Raw genomic sequence first — 27,669 nt, forward strand, 5'->3', positions numbered from 1 at the left:
CACAGATCCATTGTGATTCCTTCTCGCCCTCCCTTCTTTCTCCTCCATTAGTTGACTAAGCCCCTTAGGGTAAGTCCATGTGTTTCTAGTTTTCTGGGTATCCTGGTTTCTCTGCTTCCAAACCGTGGCACCTCCAAGTCAACGATAGGCAGGACGAGTGGTTAAGGAGGAAATGGGGCAGATGGTGATCTGGCAGCATGAGTGAGGAGATGGATTCCTGCTTCTTTTGTCCTCACTGCCTCCATCTTTTTCACCTCTCCCTCCAATCTATACCTCCTGGGTGGGTCCTTCTGTTCTCCTGACCCTATTATAGACCCAGGCCTGTCTGTTCCTCCAGGACCGGTCCAAATCAAGACTGTAACTGACTTCCCTCCCCTCTTCTGAATCCTGTATGTATCCCAGCCCTCCCTGCCATCTCTTTGATGGGCTATGTCCCCCACATCCTGAAGCAATCATTTACTCTTGTGAACAGGGGGACTACTCTGCACAACCATGGCTGGGATAAGAAGCACCCTGACCCCCAAGATGTGTCCCCAGCTGGGGGAAAAGCAAAGTCTTCCCACTTTTCATGACATAATGAATTGAAAACAATCCAATAACACCCCAATTCTTAGGGCCACCATCCTTTGGGACTGAAGTTAAACCAACCAGTGGGTCTTGAACAATGAGCATCTCTTTGTGACAAAGTCAAAAGTAGCCCAGAAAACCTCAGGCAGAAAGTCAAGGTCTCCCCCCTCTCCCCCCTCTCCCCCCCTCTCCCCCCTCTCCCCCCTCTCCCCCCTCTCCCCCCTCTCCCCCTCTCCCCCCCCCTCTCCCCTCTCCCCCAAACACAGGGACAGCAAGATGAGGGGACAGGATCTGAGATTGCTTAAATGCTAGTCCTTCTGACTCTCCACATACTACCTGTATTCAAAATGAAAGAATCCAGGGTGCCTGCTTCTCACCAACCAAAGGAGAAGCAGCAAAACTAAGGCCAGGTTGGGCATGAAGGATTAAAGGGTGGGAGGTAGGTGGGGAGTAGCATCTTCATCACAAGGGAGCTTCCAAATCCTATGGCAGGGGGTGTTGTATATAAGGTGACAGATTACAGATTCCATGTAGACTTTCTGGGGACAATGTTGAGGGAAGTGTATTTCTTGGGGGTTACGAGTAAATCCTTGGCAGGAGATCCATGTTCAATACAACTCTGTGACTCCCAGAAGATATTGCTTTCTCAGAGATCAGGAAAAGGCTTGATTTGGATAAAAAGGAAAGCCCTCCCTACCAGAGACCCCCAAATAGAAATTTTTATGAAGGTAGGAGAGAACAGCATTTTGGGGATGACCCTCTTTAGATCATGCTAATCAATCTTACCTGGATCATTCTGCTCTCCTAACCTACCCAATATACAATCTCCCCAAAGGCCTCTTCAGGCTGACTGATCCAAACCAAGACTTCTCCCATCCCTGCCCCCTTTCTGAATCCCACTCTTACTCTACCCCTCCCCTCTACCTCACATTTCTCTTTGCTTCTTCACCTCCTCAAACAGATAGTCACTCTGGTACTGGACAAGATGTAACTCTGCAGGTTCGTGAATTGGGAGCCAGGAGGTTCCCCTCCCACATCTCACCAGCAGGAGAATACCAGATTCTTTTCACAATTAATTCTTGACAGAATGGATTGAAAAATATTACACTTCAGAAATACTATGATTTGGTAAGGGTCCCTCCTCCCCCAGGCCTTCTCACCCCCAGTAATCCAGTAATTGGGTCCTGCAAAGTGGGAGTTGGTAGAATAGAGACAATATAAACCCAGAAATCCTCAGGCAGAAGATAAAGGTCTCCTCTTCCTTACCCACCTCAGTGAGTGTCTCTCAAATCAAAGAGAAAATTCTAAAAGCTGCCAGAAACCAACAATTCAAATACCCAGGCTCTATAGTCAGGATTACAAGGATCTGGCAGCATCTAACTTAAGGGCTCGTAGGGACTGGAATATGATATTCAGGAAGGCAAAAGATCTTTGTTTACAACCGAGAATCAACTACCCAGCAAAGGTGAACATGCTTCTTCAATCAAGAAAGGTCATGGCAATGTGGCATTGCAGATAAATAGGGTAGAAAATGAGGAGGGTGAGAGTCTATTAGTATTTTCTTTCTTCTAATGTACTGGTGAGTGATGAATATTTATTCTGTTCAGTTGGGAGAAAAATGAAGTCAAAAGACAAAAGAGACCTTTGGGAATATTTAGATGCAAGAAGGGGCTGGCCCTGCAAGGAGGGCACAAATCAGCAGTCATTGGTTTCCATGTTTTGCCTTGTGTCAGCCCAACTGCTCTGCTTCCCACTTTGTACCTGACCTAGTCAGTGTCCAATTAAGATGAGAGACATGTTGCCATGGCTGCTTGTTTCTTGTGACAAAGTACAGTCCACATCATTTTCGGTGTGATCCTCTATGGACCCATCATTCCTACTCCTGGCATTTTAAACCATGTGCCTTTCAGACTCACATGATCTATAGGGTTATAAGATCCAGAACAGAGAAGAATTCAGTTCAGCTCCCTTTCCTTATAGATGGGGAAACAGAGGTCCAATTAAAAGACATTTCCAAAGTCACACAAGATATAAGAAACAGACATTAATTCAACCCAGTTCTTCTTAGTCGGAAGGATACTTGTGTCCTTGTTAAGTTTGGAGAATAGAACAGAGTTCCACTGGGGGTACTATGTGTTTTCTTTCATTGAAATTTTATTTTGTTTTTCCAGTTACATGCAATGGTAGCTTTTCAACATTTGTCCATTTGAAAATTTAGGAGTTCCACACTTTTCTACTATCTTCCCTTTCTCCCCCCCCGCCCCCGTGGTGGCCAACAGCCTGGTAAAAGTTGTACTTTTACATTTGTGCTTACCATATTTACATATGGGTCATGTTGGGGCTCTACATTTGAGGAGAGACTGACAAAAAAAGAGGCAAGCCAAGATGACCTCTTTGTTGAAGGGATTTGGGACCATACCACCCAAGGCCAACTGAAGGGGATGATCTAGGGCATCAGCGTCATAGTGATCTTTATATATCTGAAGGTCTGACCTGTGAAAGGAGAAGGAGGAGCTTTCCAGTATACTAAAGATAGGGTCAAGAGGTGTTGAGATCAAGTACGTGGAGTCAGGAAAATCTGCTCTCAAATCCCAGCTCTGATGCACTTCTTTGAAGTGTGACACCAAGGAAGTTATTTAACTTAGCTTAGTCTTCATTTCCTTATCTTCCCAGAGCCAGATAAGAGCTCTGTAAGGTAGGGACTGTTATCATCCCCATTTGACAGAGGAGTCTCAGAGAGGTTAAGTGTCTTGCCCAGAGTCTTCCAACTTGAGGTGTCTCAGGCAGGATTTTAGTTGATGCCTTCCTTTCTCTAAGGCCATCACTCTGTCTAGTAGACACACTATTGCCTCTTGAGTTCTGAGACTTGGTACTAGAGGAAGGTTCAAAGTCTATATGATATAATTCTTGACTTCTTGGAATTTGCAGTCCATGTGCACAAAGACTTCTAATAGAAAAGAGTCAACAGATTCTTTTTTACTCGATTTATGACTTTATTTGGAAAGAGATTCTTAAGAGAGATAGATACAAACTGATCACTCTGAGAGGTTTGAGGTAGAGAAAGCCATTAGGGACTGGGAGATCAGAATAACTTCTCATGAGAAATGACCTTTACAGCATAATTCGTATAGAGAGAGGGGGACACATGAATATAGAACATTGTATGTGACATAATTTATTGTTGAAGTAGTGGCTGATTTTGCTCATTATTCCTTCACTCTTTTCCATTAAAATTGTCATAAAAATGACTCTCAGGCACGGCTAGGTAGTGCAGTGGATAAAGTACCGGCCCTGGAGTCCGGAGTACCTGGGTTCAAGTCTGGTCTCAGACACTTAATAATTACCTAGCTGTGTGGTCTTGGGCAAGCCACTTAACTCCATTTGCCTTGCAAAAACCTAAAAAAATAGTAATGACTCTCAGAGAGGTGGGAAAGAAGGACACGGGAAAATCTAGGCAATATAGAACAAGAGATATGACTAAAAATCTATTTAAAAAGGAAAAAAAGAATGATGTCTCATAGGAGGAAGCAGAGAGACAATGGGTCAGTTGGAATTCCAGAATCAGTTGGAGGGGGTATTGGGGGAGGAGAGTTGTAAAGATCAAGCAAGAAAATGCCCATAAAGTTCTCTGCAAACCTCAAGGTATTATGCAAACATCAGCTGTTGCCATCATCCTTTAGCCTTAGTGGGTCAGCCCAAGGACATATGCGTTTTAAATTCTAGGGAAGGCAGGTTCTGGATCAAGCTCCTGGAGCTATCTAGCAATAACATAAGCTGCTCTGGGAGGCAGTGAGAGCTCCATCACTCAGACCTTTCAAATGAAGGCCCTCAAGGATTCTGGGGAATAGGCTGGAGTAGATGATTTCAAAGTCCCCTTCTGACTCTCTCATATCTAGAAAGTCTGTCTTGAGACCAGGCCAGACTGGAACTGTAGGAAGGCATTGTGGAGCATTGTTTTCCCATTGCATGTCTTTTCCCTGTTCAGCCAGCTCCCCTTTGCTATCCAGCAGCCAAAGGGTGTTTTAAGTATGTGATAAAACACGGCAGAAAATTATTATTCTTGGCTCAAAACTCCATTTCATAGCCGGCCTGGATGTGAGAATTTCTCTTCCAATCTTCCATTCCTGATGATGAGTGCTGTTCACTGACCTTTTCCCCCTGAGGCACACGTTATTTCTGGAAATGCAGATAAAGCACACTACAGGGAATTTGGAATCTTAATTTTCTCAAGAAAAGGGATTTAATAAGCAGGAGTTACCCGTTCCTGAGCATGCAAACACACAAACCCAGTTCAGAGATGAGGGGAGAAGGAGAAAGGGCCCAGTTTTCTGTGAAGAATTCCCTCTCCTCTTTTTGACTCTTGTCTAAAGGCTGTATACTTGGCAGGGGAGCCGAAGGAAGATTAGGAGACGTGAGGGTTGTCTTTGTGTGTGTGCGCACGCGTGTATATGTGTGTGTGTGTGTGTGTGTGTGTGTGTGTGTGTGTGTTGTATGAGAAACACTGAGATAAAGTGAGACTGAGAGAGAGCAAAGAAAGAGAGATTGGGAGGCAAATATTGGGAGAGATAAAGGAAGACACAGAGAGGGATTGAGAAAGAGACAGAGATTAGGAGAGACGGAGATTGAGAAAGAACAGATATAAAAGACAAGAGAAACTGAAACTTTTTGAGAAACACAAGAGATTGAGAGATTTAGAAAAATAGAGTGACAGAGTACAGAGATTGAAAGAGATTAAGAGATTGAAAGAGGCAGGTTGAGAGATATTTAGATAAAAAGAGATTGTGAGAATACAGAGATTGAGATGAAGGAGAGAGAATGAGAGGTTGAAAGAGACAGACTATGAGAAAGATTAAGAAAAAAGTCCTGAGAGACTACAGAGATTGAGATGAGAGACTAAGAGGTTGAAAGAGACAGGCTGAAAGACTGATTTAGAAAAAGAGAGACTGGGGGAGTACAGAGATTCACAGATACAAGCTATATTGAGAGAGAGGTTGAAAGACAGATTGGGAGGTTTTGAGAGACAGATTTAGAAAAGAGAGACTGAGGGAGTACAGAGATTTAAAGAGATAAGGGAGATTGAGAGGTTGAAAGAGACAGAGAGACTGAGAAACAGATGTAGTAAAAGAGAGACTGAGGGAGTACAGAGATTGAGAGAAACAGAGGTTGAGAGACAGATTTAGAAAAAGAGAGAGACTGAGAGAGTACAGAACATTGAAATAGACAAGTGAGATTGAGAAAAAGCTTGACACAGATTGAGAGAGACTGAGACAGATTTAGAAAATGAGACACTTGGAGAGAATAAAGATTGAAAGAGAGAAGAGATTGAGATACTGAGTGGTTGAGATAGACTGAGAAAGAGAAAGATTGAGAAAAAGAGAGAAATTAAGAGACAAGAGCGATAGAAATTGAAAGAGAGCTTGAGACAGAACCAGACAGACACAAAGGAAAAGAGTGAAAGGGAGAGTGGGAGCGATGCTGGAAGTTGTATTTCTAGCAGTTTAACATGAAGCAGGGGAGGTGATCACATACAGGTGCTGAATGTCTGATCAGCTTCTGACTACAGCTATGATTGTGCATAAATCTTGGGCCAGAAATTGGCAGCACCATCCCTACAAAAAGGTTGATCCTTTTACCCTCTTCTAATATAATTTATGCCCTAGGTCAGCCTTACTTCATCTCTGTGGGAATAAATCATTTGAGAGAAAGTTATCATGGTTTTTTTTGGACTCAACTTTCTTCCTGTCTCAATGTTCTTAGGACATCACCTAATGGTGGCAGAAAATTAGATAAGGGTTAAGAGAAGGGACAATTGCTAGAGAGAGACACACCGAGAAAGTGGTAATGATACCTGGAAACCGATCATTCTTAAAGGTCTTAAAGGCTGCACTTAATTGTAGAGATCTAAAGTAATGTTGATTTTCTAGATCTAGATTTTCTAGAATGCTCACAAAAATAAAAGAGACAGCTCCAGGATTTTGAATATTATTTTCAATAACTCAAAAAGCAAGGCTTTCTCTCTTGGCTCCTTTGTATAGTGGCAACCAACCACCCCCCACCCTGATATAATTTAAAGTCCCAACAATCCAATGCATGATTTCACAAGTGGACCCTCAATCCACCAATGTCAAGTTTGATCTCTTGAAGACTCTAATAGCCTGTTCCCAGACCCTAAAGTTCCTCACTGTATCCAGAATAGACTTTGCCAACCTTGAAGCATGTTAGCAATGGATTTTTATTCTGGGTCTTAGATTCCCTGGGCCTTCCTAAAATGAGGGCTTTATGATAATGACCTTGTACATCATCTTGACATTTATACAGAAATACAAAGACCCTCAGGTTCCTCCTTCCTCTTCTCCCCAACCACCCCAGGACAAAGGGTGATTTTTCCCAGTCCCCCCCAAGTGCTGGCTCCACCAACCCTGGCCTCACCTCACCTGACCCTAGTGTCATTTCCCCCAAACCTGGCCTCACTTCAGCTGACCCTGGTGGCACCTCCCCCAACCTCTGACACAGAAAAAACTGTTCAAGTCAATGATAGGGGGTCACTGACTTCCGTGTTTATTCCAATACCTATGAGTTCTTATGTGACTTGAAAAACTTGATCTTTTCATGCTAGTAACCCATTTTATCTTGTACTGCATTCCAGATTTTCTTTATGGCCCACTTTGCCCCCTCGACCTCATTCCATGCTTTCAAAGTGGATTCTTTTGTGTCGAAAATCAGACTTTTTTGCTTCTTCCCAGGCCGAACTCCTTTCTTTTGTATCCAAAACCAGAATTTTTCAGTGCTCGGAGTCTTGTTTCTTCTGTTCCGATCAACCTATTTCTTCCGTGTCCACATCGTTTTTTTCTTCCTGCATGTCAGCACGCCATCTATTTCAGAGGTTGAGTTTCTTTCTTGATCTTCAGGTGTTGGTGTGGTATCTTTCTTGGTAGCCACACTTCCACTTTCGGAGTCAGTGGGGTCAAAGCAGTGCCATCTGACTCCCCTCCGTCAGGTGATGAGAGATTGACTTGATGAATTTGGGGGGGATAATCCATCTTCTGCTGTGGACTCCATCTTTATTTTGCCCCTCCAGCAAGGAAGTGAAGAAAAAACACCTAGCTCTGTAAAGTTACTGTTGCCTTAGTGACATCGTACCACATCATCAGGCTTTATATTGTTACCATTTCAATTATCCCAGAGGTATCTGAGTGGAGGGGCCAATGGCAGGCCTTGGGTCAATTTACCCCTCCCCCCATTAAAACACACACACATACACATATATAATTATATATAATATATATATATATATATATATATATATACACACACATATGCTCATACAGACACACAGACACCCTTTTCCCTTAGTTTGCTTGTCTCCCAACACTGTTTTCTAAAAGCTCTTCCCTCAGTCTTACCTTGCTATTCAAGGAAAATGAATTTATATCTTTTAAGTATTTGCAAAGCTCTGTGATAAGAACTGGGGAAATGGGGAAAGAACACCTCCTGCTCTCAAGGATCTCACAGTCAAATGGTTCCCAGGGGAGCTAGTGCCAAGTCTGACCATACTCCTTGCTTCCAGGACTGGACCCTCCCAATGCCATATTCTACCCACATTTTCTGAGCTTACTTTTGAGAAGGCCTAGATTATCCATATCCCAACTGACTCCCATTCCCATTCCTAGACTGCTTTTCAGTTTTCCAAAGAACTTCCCTTATACAGAAATACTGTGAGGAAAGTTCTGCAATGCTTATTATGTTACCCAAAAGGAAACTGAGGTGCTGAGACCTGAATTTCCTTGCAGCTAGCAAGTATTTGAGGTAGGATTCAAACCCAGGTCTCCTGAATCCCAGTCTGGCTTTCTTCCCGTTGTTGTACAACTTGAAGACAGTGGATGATGAGCCAGTGACATCACAGAAGGGCAGCTTTCCTCATTGACACAGATCATATCCCATTTGTGTGCTCCGCCTTCTTAGGCACTTCCTCAGCTTTCTCATCTGTAAAATAAGGACAATAAAAGCACTTATCTCAAATCTAACTGAATAAAAGGATAATTATAAAGCACTTAGTATACTGTCTGACACACAGGAAGCACTAGCTCAATGTTGCTACTATTGTCTTCCTCTAGGAAGATGCCAGCTCCTTGGCAACACTGATGTTTGTGTCCCCAGAACCTAGTGCTTTGCTCTAGCTCATAGATGTTTAATGAATGCTGAAATGGAACTGAATTGCAACTCTCTCTCTCATACACTTGCACAAGTTTTCTATGAGGTGGCATGAAGTAGCTGGCTCTGAAATCAGAAGAAACTTGGGGTCAGATTCAGCTTCTGCTGCCTCTATACCCCAGGTAAATCTCTTACCTTCCCTGATCCTTAGTTCAATCATCTAAACATGACTCCAGGGCTGCTGTGGAGCTCATTGAGATAATGTGGACAGTGTACCATGATAACGTTTAAGTGCTATCCAATGTCAATGACAAGTGCTATGTATGATAGAGATGGCAAGTATCCTTCCTGCCCTGAGGTGGAGGGTTCTGAGAGGCCTTGACTGGAGAGGGTGAGAAAGACCGTCTAATTCTAGACTCTTCCTCAGCTGAAAAAAAACCCTGAAGCAGTTAGGTACACATTTTGGCAGTTTGCTCTTCTTGTCTAAAGAGAAACTTCACAATGGTCAGTGACTGAGTGGCCCTCAGCTCGGCCCAACTTGTAAAGGAGTACAGGATTACAGTTTTAGAACTAGCAGGAGGGACCTTAGTGGTTCAAAAGTCAGATTTAGAGGCAGAAGGGATTTTAGAGACATCAAGGCCAAATTTCTCATTTTACACTTGTGGAAGCCTAGGGCCAGAGAAGGGAACTGACTTGTCCACAGTCATCCAACTACTTAGTGTCTGAGTTGGAATTTGAACCCAGGTCTTCCTAACTCCAAAATCAGGGCTCTACTCACTGCCTGATGCTGCTTCTGTCCTGTCATCTGACTCAACCCCTTCATTTCCCATTAGATGGGAAAACTGGGGCCTAGAAAGGATATGTAATTGACCCACGAAGCCATGGATTATAGTCAGTTAGGATTTGAATAGAAGTCCTCTTGCTCCAAATCTAGAGCTCTTTCTGCTTCTGAAGGAAGATCAGTTAGACAAGAGCTAGTTAAGGCAAGCTCCCTCCTGTGTTCTTGCTGACTCAGTAGCATTCAATAGGTCAGCAGCTGTCCAATGTGCTGTGGAAAGAGGAACATTGCAGGCTCTTTATGACCTACCTCCACAGCCCCTGAACCTGGCATTGGAGGCTCTCCAATGTGCCCCCCCACCTGTTCATCCTTATCTTCCACTTCCCCTCCCCCATATGAACCCTATGCTTCAGACAGACTGGACTACTTGGACATCAGCTGCAAAAGATTTATGTTCCTCAAATGGGAAAAAGATGTTAAGAATAGAGCAGGCTCAGGGGCAGTGAACAGCCCCATTCTCTTGTGCAGGGAGTTTTTTGTGAAGGGAGTTTTGTTGCCCTAACCAAAGGTCAAAGGACATAACTAAAAAGCATGTGTGTGGACTTTTTCAGATGTCCTTACCCACTGCAACTCATCTTTCTGTGCCTGGAATTCCTCTGTATTGTGCCCTGGCAACATATTAATGACAACGTTGACATGAATTTAAAGGGTATCATGATGCCAACTCTCTGAACCTGGAGCTTTGTTTATCCAGAAAGATCTCAAATGAACAGTTTTAGAAATGAAGCAGCCTATGCAGGAAACAAAAGCATCCCCGAAGCAACTCCTGGGCCACATAGTAAATGGATACCATTTCTATAGTGTTTTCACCACCAGGCACCTTATGCTAGCTCATTCAGTCCTCAGAAGTATATCCTAATATTGTCATCCCCATTTTCCAGATTGAAAACCAAGTCTGACAGTTCATATAACTGGCTTTAAGTTGCACACCTGGTAGGTGTTTAGAAGAAGGCTTTGAACTCTGACCGTTGGCTCCAAACCTAGAGTGCTCTGTCTGCCTTCTTTTAGGTTTGAGATGCCTAGGGGGCATCCAGGTGAAAATGGAATTCAGAGAACTCAGTGTATCAAAGATTCAGGAACTGCATAGAGATTATGGCGGGAGCCATGGGGACTGATGAAATCACCAACAAAGAGAGTATAGGGAAACAACTGGGGAAACAAAGGATAGAAACATTTATATATTAAACATTTTAACAAATATGATTTCATTTGATCCTCACAACAACCTCAGGAGGTAGAAACCCCTTTTACAGTTGAGGAAAATGAGAGAAACAGAGATAAAGTGACTTCCCCAAGGTAATACAGCTAGTAAATGTCTGATTTGAGTGGAAGTCAGTCTCTTCCTACCTCCAGGAGTGGCAATTTGTGCAATGGATCACCAGCTGTCTCTAAAGAGACTCCAGACCAGAGTTCTGGTATATATTTAATCAGGGGGTGGGGGTGGGTGGAAAGAGGTGATCCTGCAAAGACAACTGAGGATAATTAATGACACTGGTAAGACAAGAAACATTACAGAACAGCATCAAGAAAACCTGTTTCCTCCCATAAGAGAGGAAAAAAACAACTCCGGAATCAGACTTCAGAAGTGCTTTTAAACAAACATCAACAAAACAAATGATCCCTATGCTACATAAACTTTCCTTTTTTTTGGCAAGGCAATGAGGTTAAGTGACTTGCCCAAGGCCACAGGGCTAGGTAATTATTAAGTGTCTGAGGCTGCATTTGACTTCAGGGCCGGTGCTCTATCCACTGTACCCCCTAGCTGCCCTCCATAAACTTTCAAAAACTAAGAAGGCACAATACCAAGTTCCTCCAATAAAAATATTGTCCTGATAGTCAACCTATGGAAATATGTATGTGAAGATTATTAATACTTAACAGCAGGAACACAGAAGGAAATGCAAACATACAAAAGCAATACCAGTATATTTTAATAAACTTTGGTTTTATTTCCACCTTTGCTTTCCCGAGTCTGAATTCCTCCTAGGCAGAACCAAATTCAAGTAGCTAGAGGCTACACAGTTATGTGGAAGCTTTAACTGGTTCCAGCCTCCCCCCACCTCCTCCTGGCCCTCAGAAAGCTCCCCCAACTTTGACTTTTCCTTCTGAGGAAACACCCTTCCACCTGAGATGGAGTAAGTCGGACCACTTCTGGGGTATGGGCTGTGCCAGCTCCTCAGTCGGTATGGGACGGGCTAGACCTGGAAAACCTGGAGGGTCACACAGTGATGGAACAGAAAACCCTGCTGTGTTGGGACTCAGAGACATGGAGGGGGGCCACCTTCCCACCAGGCCGTGGGTTAAATGAAGCCTTTCCAAGCCCAGAGCCCTGTGCCCTGGGTGCCAAGGTATTTCATACCATATACTACAATACACTTTCCCAATTTAACGTTTGTTTTCAGAAAGTGCAACTGTGTACTTTAATTTTGAGAACACAACACCAGCATCAAAAAATGACTGTTGGGCGGATAGGTGGCATAGTGGATAAAGCACCGGCCCTGGAGTCAGGAGTACCTGGGTTCAAATTCGGTCTCAGACACTTAATAATAACCTAGCCATTGGCCTTGGGCAAGCCACTTAACCCCATTTGCCATGCAAAAAAACCCCAAACAAACAAAAAAAAATGGCTGTTCACTAGAGTATTGTCCTCATTTAATGGTGCAAACATTGAAAAGACTAAAGTTATGGTATGTAAATATAACAGGTTATTATAACACACTATGAAATAGCATGAATATAGAATTACTGCAGTAAATAAGTTTGTACACTCAGGCTCTTTGGGGAATCAAGTCAATAATTGAATCTCCAATTCATAAGATATGGTGACTTCATGCTTCTTACTAAAATGTTCAATTAAAAATGAATTGGAGCTATGCCAATATCCCTTTCTTTTCCTCTATTTGCCATTTTGAAGGCAAAAACTGGGAATTAGTAATGTTTTGGTTGTATTCTGTAACTTTTCTGAAGCCCTCATCTTTTTTTTTGGTTGTTTCTCTAGAGTTCTCTAAGTAAACTATCTTATTATTTACTCAGAGAGATAATTTTTATCAACTCTTTGCCCATTTTTGTCCTCTTGTGATAACTGGCATTTCTGGTACTTTGAGAATAATAAAGATGGTAGACATATCAGTTTCTTTCCTGATTTTATTGCAAAAACTCCATGTTTTACCATCACAGATAATACCAGCTCTTCATTTTAGACACTGCAGAGGAGTTTTTCATCATATTAAACAAAGATCCTTTCATTTCTGTGATTTTCAGTTTTTGAACAATGATGGTTGTATATTTGATATATGACTTTTTGACATATATTCATGTAAATTAATGGAATATTCATATCATATTTATTGTTTTCATTAATATAATTTAATATGCTAATTGGTTTTCTCCTATTGAATCATACTTGGAATTTTAATATAAATCCAACTTGAGATGAATTATTTTTTTAATGTTATTTAAGTTTCTTTGCCAATAATTTATTGATCATTTTTACCAATTTTCATTAGTACTATTACTTTATAATTCCCATTCTTGCTTTGATTTTTTCCCTAACTTGACTATCAGGACAATATTTTTATTATAGAAAGTTGTGTCTACTTTATTTTTAAAAGTTTATTTTATATATGATAGGAAATTAATTTTTGTACCTATTTATCAGAATTCACTTGCAATGCATTTAGCCCCAGAGCTGTTTTGTTCTTCCTTTATTACAATTAATTTTGTTTCAGTTTTTCCTTCTGAAATAGGGTTATTTTTATTAACTGTTTCCTGTTAATGTGAATACCTGATAGTTTTATAGCTCTTCTTCCATTTCATTTAAGCATTCAGTGTTTTGAGCATACACATAAATATAATGACTTCTGACAGTTTTCTTTTTAGACTTCTATTGATTTTATCTCCCTTTTCTCATTTCTTATTTTAATAATTTGGATTTTTTCTCTCCCATTTTTAAAAAAATCAAATTATTTAATGGTTTATCAGTCAAATTGTTCTCAAAACAGCTCTGTTGATTAGTTCAATTTCAAATTATTTTCACATTTCATTTTTTAAGTTCGCATTTTTGTGCCTGTGGGAATTATTAATTTCCAAAATTTAGAATTATTTAGACTTCATATTCAGATAATTTATCATCTGTTTCCTTTTTGTCAACCTAAGGGATTAGGAATATAAATTTACCTCTGAAGATTGCTTTAGGTGTATTCAATAAAGGTTAACGATAACAATAACAATAGACAGCATTTATCTATTTAGTAGTTGGCCCACTCATTTAGGAGATGATTTGTTAGTCTGTTTAGCTTTGCAGTTTTTGCTTCTATGTCCTTTATTGATCACTATTTCTGTCTTATTGTGACCTATAAAAGAAATGTTTAAGTTTTTTAATTATTTCTTTCTTTTCACATTACTACAATAATTTTGTTGTGAAAGTAAACATAAACCCCTCCCCCCAAAAAGATAGAGAAACCTCAAGAGAAATAAAGTGAGAAAAAAGTATACTTCAGTCTGTGTTCAGATACCATTGGTTCTATCTCTGGGATGGCTTGTGTTCTTTATCATCATAAGCCCATCAGAGTAGTTGCTTCAATGTTTTTTCCCACAATTGCTATTGTTAACTGTATTTCCCTCCATTCTATTCCTCCCCACTCTCATTTATTCTATTCTCTCTCCTTTCACTCTGTCTCTCCTTAGAAGTGTGTTGTATCTGATTACCCTCTCCCATGATCATCTCTCCCTTCTATCACCTACTACCCCCTCCCTTCCCCATGTATCTACCAAGTCATCTTGGGCAAGAAAATTGTTTCACTAGGTCTTTCTATGGGATCTGCCCCTCTTGCATTTGGTTAGAGTCATAATTTTATGACATTTGGAGTTTTGGAGGGAAGAGCTTCTGTGAATTCCCGCCTTCATGCCATCATCTTGGACAATATTTAAGGTTTTTGGATTTATTTATAAATTGTTTATGGCATAGAGTTATCAATTTTTTGTAAAAGCCCTGTATGTGTCAAAAGATAAGTATACTCTCTAAAATGTATTTTAATTGAATTCTGGTTTCTTCTCTTATGATCCTATGGAGTCTATTGACCTATACCTTGACATCTGTTTTCATTGCGTCTAAGAAATTTTCTTCTATGATTTTCTGTTATGTAGTTTTCATATTCTTTCTTTGTTAGTGAACTTCTTCATCACAAATAATTCTCAGGATCTCTCACTGAGGTCTGTCTTCTAGCTGTTATCATCATTACAAAAATCCAAATCTTTCAGTCTTAGATTTAAATTGTTAAAACATTGTTCCTTATTCTTTTACCGCTGAAATTTTCTGTTGTAGAAACCATTTTATTATTTATAATATCCATAGATTTTTAGGGGGTTTCAATCAATTATTCCAAACTGGTTAGACTAATTTTCATCCTTCCCCCCCTTCATTAATTTTACCTGCATGATTTTAAATACCAGATCTTCCATCATTTCTGTTATTTAACTTGTCAGCCATTCAAGATTCTTTCAGACAATAAATATGCTTCTGGATGTCTTGTAATGTTTTCTTTTCAAGTTCTCTTTTTAGTAATCTATTCTATAATTTTATTTTTTATCTTTTTATTTTTATTTCTTATTCATTTCTTCATTTGCTCTTTTCATCATTCTTTCGGGTATTGTTTTTGATCATATCATTTCTCTCTCCTCTTTGTATTTGTTATTGTTTCTGCACTTCATTTGGGGCACTCTAAGATGATGAAAGGGAGCTAGATTTAATCATGCCCTGCTGAGTTTGGAGGGTACATTTTAATTTTGATTGTAAGACAAATTCATAAATCTAGAAAGACATTTGACTCTTAATAAAACTGTTTCGTATTTACTATTTTAAAAGGTTTTAATTATTGTCTTTAAGAATGGAAGGAAGGAAGGAGAAATGATATTGGAAGGTAGTATGTAAGGACCAATGTACAAGATATCGAAAGGAGAAGAAGGAGATGCAAAACTATAGAGGAAAAAAATTAGATCTTGTTGATTCCAGAAAAGATGACCAAGAGAACATCAACAACTATATGCCATTCCATCTGCCAACTCTTTCATCTGTACAAAACCTTCATGAGAGTTATCTGCACATGAATGGAGGTTATTCTGGAAATGGATGTTAGTAGATAACAATCACACATTTGCAAATGATATTCAGTGATACCCTCTCACAAGAGAAATAAAGATTTAACAAATTTAAGATTCTATTCTGCTCTATTGCCTGTTGATGATGAAACATTATGAAACTCAATAGAACAAAATATTACTTTATATGCTCTTCTACCACAATATGTCTCTCATTCATACAGCCAGATTCCTCAAGATTCTTTGGAAAATAAAAAAAAACCTAAAATAATCCTTTTCTATGACATTCTGACAATAAACATTAGGTGGGGGCTAAAACAGGTCAAAAGATTTCCCACTGTGATGGAAGAATTCTGAAGCACAGCATTCAAGTCAAGGAAGGCAAGTGGAAATTCCTGTACATGAAGATTCCCAGTCAATGCTCCTATTTGTGTTTGTTGCATCAAGCCCCAGGACATTTTAGAGTTTCCCGGAAGAGCACTGCAATCATTCAAAGGAGCATTGAGGGAACTGATACTTCTGAAGATGTTGCAGGGGTGGGGAGGGTTGGTCACATGAAGGGTTAATCAGATGGCAAGCATGTGGGGTCAATGGAGAAGAATGGCTAAGGAGGGGTGAGGGGTGGATTCAATGATGATGGATTCCTGAATATACCATGCTCAGAAGTCCTCCCCTCCTTTCTTGTTGGAATCTCAGGGACTTAGCATCCTTGCCTGTGAAGTGCCATATCCTCTAGGACTAAGCCCTCTAGCATTTTCTGGATGACCATAATGGGACAGTCTCTGTATGAGGAAAGAGGGAGACCACAAAAATTAGATACAGAAGATACCTTACCCTAAGAATGCTTATAATTTAAAGGGGAATGGAAAAGTCAATTGGAAGACAACCTATAAACAATGACCAGGATGCACACCTAATCTAGAGAATAAGTTATAGGAAGTCATTCCCAGGGAGTGGAAGGCACTACCACCCAGGGGCCCCTGGGCAGTCCTCCTCCTTCAGGAAGAAGAGACCTGAGCAGAAACATGAAGATAATATGAAAATTTCTTGGCACCTTTGTCACCATCATGTCGACCAAGCCAACCACTCTCCTTTACTGCCCTATGAAGATTTGTCAGTTTACTTACAATTGGGCCTTTAGGGAGTGGGGGAAGTAATTACTTTCTGCTTTTAAAAATGAGCCATAAACGTCCTTGGAGAGGAGAAGATAGTTCTGGTTACAGGTGAAAGTTTTCTCTCTTGTCTGCTCTGTGGACTGTGAAGGAGGCAAACAGGAAGATGTCAGGTGAAGGATAGGGGATAACTGTCACCTTGAGATTCTTTACCCATTATATTTTTCTGCAGATCAAATTATTTTCTGAAAGTCAGCAAAAAAGGATCTTTAGGAAATACATATTTCAGGTAAATATAAAAACTGAATTCAGGGGGTGTCTGGGTGGGGCAGTGGAGTTCAAACCCGATTTCAGGCCCATAATAATTACTTAGCCATGTGGCCTTGGGCAACCCACTTAACCCCATTGCTTTGCCAAAAAAAAAAAAAAAAAGATACAATGGACTAAGTAGGAATTAGAACCATGGGGGCATCCTTGGAAGGAATCCCAATGGAAAACCAAGAAAGACATTGATCTGCTTCCTATAGAGTCAAAGGTTGCTGCCTCTGCCGCTGCTAATGGATGCAGTGGCCTGTTGGGGATTTGGGACAGGTCAGATTGGCCCTTCCTTGGAACAAACTCTTAATTCATTGAGACCCTAGGCATTGCTAATTGCTTGAGAGACGCATCTTTTCTGTCACCAACAGTAAAATCACCCAAGAATATCCTCTCCTGTTGGAGGAGGGACTAAGGGATGTGGCTAGCTTGGCTGTATGAAGTACCTTATAAGGAGATTTTCAGAAGACTTATGTATTATTGGGTTAGAGGGTGGGAGGAGGTGTGGCCTAAGACATATAGGTGGCTACACATCCGGGTGGGGGGAGAGAGATCAGCAGCAGGGAAATGTGATCACACGTCAATAAAACACCACCTCACTTCCTCGGGTGCTCTGTCTGGTTATTCCTCTTCGGAGGCCGGTGACGACCGAAGACTTACCATGGGTAAAGGTAAGTGAGAGGGCAGGGGATTTACCCAACCAACCTTGGTCGGCGGCCCCCAACATTTTCTGGCGCCCGAACAGGGACACAGGGCCGACCCCAAGGGAGGTTCGGTGGGACTGCCTGAGTCTGTTAAAAGACTCTCCAGACAGCCTCAGTAACAGAGAGTTGCTGGGAGGATTGAATGGGTGCGCAGGGAAGTGTCCCCGCGTTTATGCCCGAGGAAAAAGGGGTGGTTGCCGTACAGGGTGGTAGATGCTCCTGAACCCGAAGGTCGTCCCCAGTTACCGACCGATTGGCACCCAGGTCGGGGACTCGTTAGCGGGCTCAGATAGTGATAGTTCCGAGGGGGAGGGGGGAAGACCCCCGCCCATGTACCCGTGGGAGGAGCTCGGGAAAGCTCACACAAAAAATCGGCAGGGAGTGAGGGGTCGAGCACAGATGGCGCCGCTGCTACCGCCCCACCCGTGGATTACCAGAAGAGAACCCGGAACCACTGGGGCGTCAGCACGCCAAGACTAGCAGACAAGGAAGTGGATGGTGACGCAGCAGAAAATCAGAGCGTTGGCTCTGTGCTACAGCCAGAGGTGTGGGAGGCGAACTGGGGTGCCTTGCCTCCCCCTGCCCCCACTCCCTCTGGTGCACTAGAGACTTGCCGTTCCGCTGCCCCCTCTCAGCCCCGTGGTTTGGCGGCCTGTCGCGCGACATTAGGGGCTCGCGCTCCCCGCCCTAGTCTCCTGGCAGCCAGCGCTGTTCGCGCTGTTGAGTCCGGCGAAGACGTGGAGTGGGACGATTGGAATATTTGCCCACTCTTCACTGACCCCTTCACTGGACGGGTCAGTTATGCTCCTGTGCTCCCTTTCGACCTCCTTTAAGCCCTGTGGCAAAGGGGTGTCACTCACGTGGGTCGTAAATTTATCCACGTTTCGGTGGACACTTTCTCTTCACTTATAAGACAATTGTCCCACCATGCCCAACCTCAATAACGGTTGAGGAGCTCTTTTCATACCCACAGGTACCCTGACTGTCTTCGTGACCGTTATCTTCCTAAGACTGGGACAGGGAGCGGCGCCTGGAGGCGAAGAACAAGTCTGGGGGATACTGCATGCCCTCCCAGCGGTTTTACCTGTGTCCAGGGAGGCAAAAGTCTTCCCCCAGTTCCTGAGTACGGCCTGGCGACCCCTGGTGAACCTGTCAGCCACCCTGTGAGTCTCAGGTTACACTAGAACCGCCATTTCCCTGGCGACGGTGCCAGATGGCTGGGGGATACTCTCTACAAGGAGAAGGGGGGAAGGGGCTCTTGTTTGCAGGTCTGGATTGGACTCATAATGGCAGTGAGACCCTCATTGAAGATCCCTTCAAGGACTGGCTCCTTTGTGGGACAGGAGGGGGTTGCTCCCTTCTGAATCCGCTTGCATTTGTGTGGGGAGGGGGAGTGGTCGAATTTGGTGAGGTTAATGCCACTGTCAATGATTCTGCTACCATTACCCCTAAAAGCAATGTGTCAGTTCCGGCCACCCCAGCCTGTGTGTGGCCCCCTTTTATTTTCATCTTGACCAATGACACTGAGGAGACCATTTCCTGCCATAATGTGTCCTGCACACTTAGTCAATGTTGGAATGGGACGAGACATGCAAGGGCCGTTGTTGCCCGAATACCCACCTCCATTCCTATCCCAGTGTTGAATATCAGATGGATAATTTGTGGGGGGCACTTTCCGTGGGGTGCCGGTACAACTACCCCGGGCTTTGCGTAACGTCCCATCCATACCAGAACCACTCATTTGCTGCTGAGTTGTCACGCAACCTGTCTTCCCTCCTGAGTGAGAAATGGACTAATGACTTTGATCAGCTGCTCGGGAGGCTGCGGCTTGCTGTTAATAGTCTCAACAATACGCAGGTTGAACTTGATATTCAACAGGGCTTAAGTTCTTGGTTTGCAGAGGTCGGCAGGTTGTTTGCCTCCTGGGGGGGACTTGGGACCTCCCTTGTCAGAATACTCCTGATAATATGCATCCTTGTATGGTGCCTCTGTTGACTTCGTCGTCAACAGCAGGGTTATGTGCTCCTGACACAAAAGGCCATTATGGCCCTAGAGGGTGGAGCAGACCCGCAGGTTTGGCTTGCCTCCATGGATGACATGTGACACCCCGGGAATAAGACGGGAGCGTCTGATGACGGGCAACCTCTCCTGCCCGGCCGCCTAAGACAGGGCCCGAGGGTGTCGGGTTCCTAGGACGGGTAAGGTTCAGGGTTGAGGAGATGACCTAAGACAGGATGCTCCCGCTCCCGCGGCCACCTGCGAAAGATTCTAAGCTTGCAATGCAGCGCTTCAAGGCCTACCGTGGGGATTTCCCATTGTTTAAACAAAAAGGGGGAGATGTTGGGGGAGGGACTAAGGGATGTGGCTAGCTTGGCTGTATGAAGTACCTTATAAGGAGATTTTCAGAAGACTTATGTATTATTGGGTTAGAGGGTGGGAGGAGGTGTGGCCTAAGACATATAGGTGGCTACACATCCGGGTGGGGGGAGAGAGATCAGCAGCAGGGAAATGTGATCACACGTCAATAAAACACCACCTCACTTCCTTGGGTGCTCTGTCTGGTTATTCCTCTTCGGAGGCCGGTGACGACCGAAGACTTACCATGGGTAAAGGTAAGTGAGAGGGCAGGGGATTTACCCAACCAACCTTGGTCGGCGGCCCCCAACACTCTCCCTTTTCTTCTCTTTGTTAGATGATCTGATTAAAAGGCCCCCTTTTGACAGATCTGCGGCATGGTGAGCAATACAGAAATATGCTGCATGGCTCAGTAAGTGTAAATGGGGATGATGGTTGCTGAGACTCTTCCTTTTGAACCCTGACATTTGAGGAAAAATAAGAGAAATGAGCTTCCTGCCCAGCAGGGGGTCTGACTGGAAAGAGACATACTGCAAGCTTAACAGAGACTCCCTGGGTAGTGATTGGGAAGTGGGCATTTCCTGACCAGATGATCTGGCAGAGATAAAACTGTCTTGTAACTCTCACAGTGCATCACACTGTGTAAAAGAGAAGAACAGCCTGGTTTGGGGAAAGGGGAAAGCCCTCTCAGTCCATCTTACCAGAGACTTGGGAAATTTTTCCAAAGGAAGATGAGGTTGGGAGCTTGGGCATGACAGAACTCTCTGTATCATGGCTATGAAGGGCAAAGTTTAATAACATTTATTGAGACTTAAATTAGATTTTCCTTTTGTTTCATTTTGCTAACAATCCTGTTTTGTAGATTCACCTGTTTCATCAAAAAACAAATGAATTTGTGAGTTTTTTCTATTTAACCTTAAGTTATTTTTCAAGCTTCCTCCTTATCCAGGCCCACTGATGTAAGAGGAAGGAAATCAGGCCTATTCTTAACTATGTGTGAGTGTGTGTGTGTGTGTGTGTGTGTGTGTGTGTGTGTGGCCCCAATCACTGACAGAAATCTGAAGAGGAGGTTTGATGTTCAAGGTACTGTAAAACCTGGATCCTGACAAGCCCAGAGAGGAAGACTGCAGGCCTCCTCCTTCCCCAACCACTCCCTGGCCTTTTGTCTCCGTGAACCCTAGAGATGACTTCCAAGGTTTAGAGAGACGAATACCAGCTGTTTTGGATCAGATTCTATGGAAGAAAATCTGCCTTCCTCTAACATACTTCTTGGTGGCCTCTTTGTCCAAAGGTCCAACTCTTCCTGGACAAACTTTCAGAAAATTATCCTAATTCAGGGAAGTATCTGCAGGTTAAGAGGTAAGCAACTGAACCAGAATTATTACCTAAGGCTTTCTCCTCTAGGAAATTTGTAGCCTGATCTTGAACAACATGACTCAGGCCCCTAACAGTCAACCTGGACAACTAGTGGTTCTAGATGACTTCCTAGATACATCCAGAAAGAAGACTACACGGCTAGCCCTTTGGCTAGCCTTTTTGGCTGCTCCTTCCAGTTGGCAAAGAAGGTTTCCCTGAGGTGTTCATTAAGAAGACTCCAGTGAACATTCCTTTGGGATAGTTAATTATTAGACACATCTTCAAAAAGGAGGCCCTGATCTATGGGCTACTGGGAGATATAATTCTGGTGAAGCAGAAGTGACCCAAACACAAGGATTCAAACTGAAAAGAACCTCAGCCACTGCTATCCTGGGGACATTTGTTGAGATACATCAGCATCACTCTTTATCCAACAGATCTGTAATAGGATCTCTTTTATTCAGCTCATCAAATTAAGTGGTGAAAAGGACTCAGACTATGTATTTGTGTCTTTATTATTTGTGGAAGATAAGCTCTGGTTCCAAAGCAATCCTTACAACAAAGTGAGGGACTCCAAGTTTGTTGTGCTTACCTGATCAGACCTGCCTAAAGTCCCAACAGCCCTGCATCCATGTCATCATCATCCGCCTCTTCATCTTCATTATCCCCTAATACCACAGAGGTGGGGACCTACTCACACAAAGAAAACCAGTCCACATCAGGTTTACACTGGGATTCCTTCTGTTTTGTCCATATCGGACAAACACTCATTCAGATTACTGCATCTTTGAGAACCAGATGTCATTGCCAACATCACAACGCTGTGGAAACATACACATGTTCAAGTCAGGTTTTGCATAAATCCTCAATTATTCTGACATGCTTGAGCACAACACCTTTTCTTTTATAGGGAGAATTTTTTTCAGAAAAATAGAATGAGAGGACAATCCTGATATCTTTGCTATCCCCTACTCCCCACCTCCTCTCAACCACAGGCCATATTGGGGGAGGAAGAGAGGGCTTTCCTGCACATTCTTCTACTCTCCCAGAAAATTTATTACTCTGTTTGTCTGACAATGCAATTGCGGTCCTACCCCATCTTGCAAGGGCACAGGTTAGGTACTCTAAGGGGACATGTTTGGAGAGTGGTAAGATGGGTTGTGAGAAAGGAGAAAGGTGCAGGGTCATTCCCTGATTTCCTTTAAGTCTCAAGTCAAGAACTACCTTCAGAAATCAAGAGGGCTGCCCAAGTGCTCCTGGACACTGGTACCTTCTTCCCTCTGAGATGGCCTAGATGATGCCACCACATAGTTTTTTAACACGTTATCTCTCAGATACCTTTATATTGAGAGCCCCCTTTAGAGCAGGGATTTGTAAGAATTAGTACCTCAAAGTCAAGGATGACTTTGTGGAGGCTTCCATCATACTTACTGCCTCTAGTCATGTCCTTACCTGGCCTTGCTGCTCTTCCACCTTGTGCCCCAGGGACCTCACCTCTCCCCTGCCCATACACACAGTCCTGTGCAGGTCTCTTTGGTCTATGATTCTCTCCTCCACTCCCACCCCTTTTACAAGGATAGAAAGTTGAGGAGGAATTTGCAGCTGCTTAAAGATCTGCCCTTCTACTTACCCTCCTGCCAGGTTTGATTTAGTCATTTCAGTTGTGTCTGACTTTCAGGACTTTATTTGGGGACTTCTTGATAAAGATCCTGAAGTGGTTGGCCATTTCCTTTTCCACCTCCTACAAATGTGGAAACTGAAGCAAACAAGGCAGCGTGACTTGCCCAGCGTTTCATATCTAGTCAGACTCTGAGATCAGATTTGAACTCAGGAAGGAGTCTTCCTGACTGCAGGCCTGGTGCTCCATTCGATGGTCAAAGTAGCTGCCCTATTCTCCTCCCAGACACTATATTTATTCTTTAAGAACCCCCAGGACCTACTTTTCACCACCCTAAGGAGAAAGACTAAAACAGGAGCCAGGCTGAGCAGAATGGAATAAGGAGGAGTCATTTTCTCCATCCTGAAAGGGAACTTCCAACGCAGAAGAGGGTCTGACCAGAAAGAGACACACTCAGCCTTAACAAGGAGGTGAACAATTTCTGGTCAGATGACCTAGCTAAGCCTTGTTCAGGGAACAGAATACGTTCAGCTCTTCAGGATCTTAAGAGGTGGGAGAAGGTGATGACCATGTCCCATGCAATGTGCAGTCAAATATTTTCAGACTTAACTGATGCCTCCTTTCGTTTCCAAATCACACATTTCCTTCAAATCCTTTCTGCTGACATTTTTATTAAACATCATAGAAGGAAGGGAAGTAAAAGTATTTCAAATCAGCATAGTGGATGTTCCTTTCAACAGCCACCAGAATCAAGAATAGTTCATTTCAAAATCAATCGTAGTTCCCCTCCCAGTCAGCCTTACTTCTGGCTGACATCTCCTCACTGATGTCCAAGATGATTAGCAAGTCAGACCAATGAGGTGATACTAGGGAAGGTGACATTTACTGGGAGGGAGATTTAGAATTGCCCCCAGACCACAAATTGTACTTCTAGATGAGGCCTACCAGTCATCATCTGAATAAATTACTTCTGTGAAGGGAGTTCTACCATCCCTAGCAACTGCCACCCACAGGACAGAGTAGAAGCCAACACAGCTGAAATAGGAAGACCCCTTGGGGGAGAGAGGAGTAAGGATATGTCAAGAGGCTCAAATAACCAACACCACATTGAACCACCATCATTCCTCTGGTGCTGATCTAAACAGCCCAGGACTTGGGGAGGAGAAGCCCAGGTTCCCCAAACATCACTGTTGGGAGAATCGCTGTGCAGAATCAGTCCAGTTGAGACACAGGCACAGCTGCTGAAGACCTAGAAAAGAAAGTTCTGACCCCCAAAGATCTGGACAAAGTAAATGGGTGAACCTCAAAAACATGATTTTCTCTGTAGCAATCACATTGAACAAGCATCAACACCTGTTTTTCTGCTGTATGCTAAGGATCATGGTACCTCTAAGATGAATTGTATTAAATCCCTTCCCAAAGTGTTCCCTCCCCAATGAAGATTTAAGATCTCTGAGAGGGAACATAGTCTTGCATTTGTAACCCAGTGCTTCCCACAGTGCTTTGCTATAGAACTAGCTGCGTAAATGCATTTTTAGCCTTTCATTCAATAAAGCCACACACTTGGTGCCATTTCATTCACTTTATTTGATGTTATAAGTAAAAACAAACCCTGTTACAGATCTGTAGGATGATGAATGACTGAAATGCATACTTCTCTTGTATCAGCAAGGACTTTAAGCATGATAGTGGGTGCATCTCTTTGCGTCTTGAAGCCTCATGTTTGGGGAAAACTCTGCTTCAGTAACCTGTGTGGATCACAGCTTCCTTTTAGAAAGTTTTGGTGAAAACCAAGCCCCTCAAAAGCAATGGATTCTAGAGCTCTCATGATGGGTGTCTCTGTGAACCTCTTATTTGGAGTAACCAAAAACTGAGCATTGTAGTCTTCTTTTTGGAAGTTGTAATAGGATCGCAACCCTTCCAGACACCTTCATGGGTGTTTCTGGGAAGTCATGTATCCCCACTGGGTGGCAAGGCAAAGTATCTAGGGACTTTGACCCTATTGTTCTGGATCAGCCTGCCAATTACTTGTACAAGAAAGCCTTTGGGCAAGTATGCTGGGTCAGTGGCCTACTTATGTATAGACTTGCATTCTACTGTATTGAGTAATAGTCCTCAAAGATGGACAAGGTAGAATAGGACAAGTGTCCAAGTTAGCCACAGAGAAGCAAAGCAGATGCAGGTAGATGTATATCCGGGGTTTTGGATCAAGAACAATCTGATGTCAAAACCCTCTCTAGGTCCTCGGGCTTCAAAGAAACACAAGGTCCTCAGAGGGTAGTGTTTGAAGCCCTCATTTTGGTGCCTGTCACTATCTGAGTTCAATTTCTAAGCCTAGCTTCCAATCAACTCTCTAAATGTCTATGAAAAAGTGAACTTTGGTAAGTAGACCAAACACTTGTACTGTGTCGAGGATAAAAGAAGTTAGACTAATGTAAACAAAAGTATACAAAGTCATCTTTCTCATGGCAGCAGGGGTTTGCCAAGGGTCAATTATGGTAGGTCTGATATCTGGGTTTCACAGTGTCCAATCTTTGAACGTACCTCAACTCCAGCCTCCGCTGGACATTGGGAGCAAACAGCCTCCTCAATAAAACACCTCACAATGCTGAAATGGTGAAAGAATGAGAGTGGCCTTAAGGAAGAAGCTATATCATTGAGTTTTCATTTCATAGATCCATCTTAGACATTTTTCTTGGGTGGGGGAGGGCATGACTTATTTATAGTTCATTTTTTTCCTCTAAGATGGAAACTCCAAGAAATTTCTTTGTCAACATTCTATGTTCCTTTTACAGAAAGGCCAGGAGGAGGAATTTTCAGGAACATGAATGACACAAAAGGGAAAGGAAATATTATTTATGTTTGAATACTTTGCCAAACATTGTCTTTGATCATTCTTCTCCAAAGAACATTGTCTTCCCTTTTCTCCTGACTTCTATACCATTTGTTAGGGGTTACTGGAGTCCTTGGTGAGTGCAATGAAAAGACTAAGCTTTTACCAAATTAGGTCTTTCTTCTGTTCTTCTAGAAAGTATGTTCTAAGGGCTCCTGGACAGATAGGTACCTGCCCAGATGTCCTCACTCCCCCCCCAGGATCCCAATCCTAATTCATTCTGACTGTCCTCAATGACCATGAGTAGAGTAGTGTTCTAAACAAAGCAGCAAATATCTTCTCACATAATGTGTTTACTGGATTCCTGATCTCTGTCTCTGTCTCTCTCCCCCTTGCCTCCTCAAAAGTCCCTGGTTAAAGAGGAAGCAGGACAGCAAATGTAGAGAAAAATTTTCTGGGCAGCATGAGCTGGGAGACCCTTCCATCTTCATCCCTTGGGACTCCTGGGCTTTGCAGAAATGTGCAGAGCAGAGGTGGATGGCAATCCCTAGCTCCTGCCCTGTCTTTATACCCATATTTGCTAACTGTCTGGTAGACTCAAAACATGAAGAGACACACTGGCTTCTGTAAATAAACATGGAATGGAAAGAACACAGGATAAGACCATGGACTAAGGATTTTCATCTTCCCTAAGCAACAGCTGTGGGGCCACACGAATAAGGGGCAGTTGACCCAAAGGTACAGAAGTAATAAGTATCTGGGGGACTGAACATATATAAAAAAAAGATGAAATTAAAACACAACATAAGTGTAGGACCTATGGATATTCTGCTGCTCTAAGAAGTGGCAACAGACTACATGACCAGGGGGCATTTGGTCCAAAGACTCCACCCCTCTCCAGCCCTCAGCAGAACCTTTACTGAGGACAACTCCTCATCCATCACCTTGTATATCACCCTGCAGGTGACCCAGCAGATCCAAGGCTGATCACTGTACTTTGGGGATTGGTGAAGGGTGATGCCATGAACCACCATATGGTCTAATGATGGTAGAGGTGAGCAGAGCCCTCCCTACCCCCTCAGTCTTGTGGAAGAGATTTCAGGCAGTCTGACCCCATGGCCCGCATACCAGCTCCAAGCCGAGCTCTGAGGCCTTTCTAGAGGCTTCTGCAATCATGGTCTTCCAGGAGGAATTGGAGGAAATGATACTTCAGAGGACTAGAAAGGAAGTTTGTTTCTGTGTTTGTGTTTTTGTATGTGTGTGTGTGTGTGTGTGTGTGTGTGTGTGTGTGTGTGTGAATGCTTGATCTTCTGTGCTCCCACAGGCATAGGATGAGAATGGGAGGACCTGGTGGGGCTCAGAGTTACATGGACCAGAGAAGAGTTTGTCCTGTGTCATTGATAGAGAATAGAAAGTCTCTGTAGGTAAATAATATCCAGGGGCAAGTCTAACTTCTGTCAGCAGGTGGGGGGAGGGTGGAGCTCAGGACATGATAGTGGTGGTGGTGATAAGGCAGGAGGGTTTGGGAATTTTATCAGGAGAGTGTAGACATCGCTCTAGTAACAAATTCTTCCTTCCTTTTTTGGCACCATTTATGTTGGATGGAGATTCCTCTTCACTTTGCCTTGATGTCTATGTCCCGTACTTTTGTCCTGTTCCATTCTTCTTTTCTGCACTAAAGATACATTTTTGGGATCAGTAAAAATTAGCCAAGTCTAAGATCC

This window comes from Macrotis lagotis, unplaced genomic scaffold (assembly GCF_037893015.1).
Source record: "Macrotis lagotis isolate mMagLag1 unplaced genomic scaffold, bilby.v1.9.chrom.fasta BILBYCTG006, whole genome shotgun sequence".
NCBI lineage: Eukaryota > Metazoa > Chordata > Mammalia > Peramelemorphia > Peramelidae > Macrotis > Macrotis lagotis.